Source organism: Gavialis gangeticus, unplaced genomic scaffold (genome assembly GCF_001723915.1).
Source record: "Gavialis gangeticus isolate Ggan-Ray unplaced genomic scaffold, GavGan_comp1, whole genome shotgun sequence".
NCBI lineage: Eukaryota > Metazoa > Chordata > Crocodylia > Gavialidae > Gavialis > Gavialis gangeticus.
Window position 1 is genome coordinate 10,627,887 of NW_017729016.1, and position 1,972 is coordinate 10,629,858.

Below are 1,972 nucleotides of genomic sequence, written 5' to 3' on the forward strand. Positions count from 1 at the left end.
TGATAAATAAGACCCCCTCCCCCCCCCCCCCCTTTTTTTTTAGATGATCCTTGCATCCATTAGCAAACATAGAAACATACATTGCAGTCACTGGTGTGTGTTGCTTTGTTCCCAAAACTGAACAATTTAGGCTAGGAAGAAAATTGCCTGATACAAGAGTTTCTTGCTTTCATGAACAAGTTACATGTGATGACAAACTGGGCCTTCCCATGAAAAAATGAATCCAAGCAAGAAAATATCTGCAGCAAGCAGTTCCATCGGCTGGCAAACTCAGAGAGATCAGTTCCAAAACAAGGACTTTCAAAGTGTCTTTGGGGGGATGGGATGGACTTTCTATCATGAAGCATAGCTCTCAGTTCATAGTTCTTTGCTATTCCCTCCCCAAGTACTTACAAGACCCTCGTTCAGCTGTAATTGCTACCTGCTGGTCCAGGAACCCGAATTACCCATCTTTCAAAATCATATTTTGTTTTCTCCCTGTATGGACCCAGTTCGTTATATGAAATAACCCATGTCCCCACATATGCATATCTTTCACTGATGTCCTAACCCTTCCTTGATTTCTCCCTTTTTCAGGGCACCCTCCATGCTACCCCTTCCATAGGCCAGTGGCTAAGGACCCTCATTTTGGCACACACTAATTAACTCCCCAGCCGTAACTCAGCCCTTTCAAAGCAGGCGGGGCCAGTTTAAATCTTGCCTACATAGGCATAAGTCTAAAAGTAAAACCATTGACATGTCTGGAGTTTTCTTGGTTTACACTTGAAATGCATATGTCACTGATATTATTTCCTCTTTGTCTTTCTAAAAGCAACTCAAGGAATAAGCCACAGTAGTAACGTATCTCAGGTCCTAGCGATAATCTTTAGTAGACTGTTCTTATTAGGTAAACTGCAAATTCAGAAATGGCCAATCCAAGAGAAGAGGAACCTCAAATGCAATGTCAATATAAATCCATTAGTCCTGCCTGGGACCAATCCAATTTAAATTGAGCCATGCTAAATACTAGATTAAATTATTTTAAGAAAATTACCAAAAACAAAATAGTAATGAGTACAGAAAGTGTAATCTATAATGCATTTAATAAGTCACGGTGACAAATGAATCTAATTTAGCACTGCAGTTGTATAAGTACTATATAATTAGCAGTTACATTGTATATTTTCCCTCCGCATGTAAAACTACATTAAAAAATGGCCAGAGGAAATCATCCTGATGAGAGTTGCTAGACACATAATGGCAACATGCCATAGTGTGTGCATTATAATTACTTGTAATAATAGCTCGGTGGCTCATTTATTTATTTACAGATTGTGATAATACCAGGGAATAAGGAACTCACCGATTCTTGCAACTGAACACGTTTGAGTGTCAGCGAGAGAATTAAAACCTGACAATGGGCCCAGTCTGGTCAAACCCTAGGAGTATACAAGTCCTTAGACACAGACAGACCCAGGTCAAGTCCAATATCCTCCTGCCTTTCACAGTGGCCAACACCAGCTCTTTCCAAGGCGGCTGTAAGAACCAGTAGATAAGGGAAGCCTGTCCCCTCATTAGGTCTCTCCCTGATCTCCAGGGGTTCAAGACTAAAGCCTGGGGCTTTAGTTTTACTATCCCCCAATTTTGTTATCTTTAATTATACATCTTGATGGTCTTGTTATTCTTAGAAAGTTGTTCAGTGTCTCAGAAGCTTAAATTCTTAATGACTTCTTGTGGCAACGAGTTCCACAGCTAAACCATGTGTGTGCAAACATATTTATTATCAGGTGTTAATCTCCCACCTCATAATCCCATCAAGTATCCCTCCTGCTTGGTGAAGCTGAGGAAGCGAGGGAGAAAATGCTTCTCTTTTGCTCTTTGCCTGCTCCTGGTTTGTGCAGGGACTAGCCAGATCTTTGTCATAAATTAAAACAGCCTGGACACCACTTGTGTTTACTCTGGTTGCCTGTGGCCCCAAATGGTTGACAGGGCA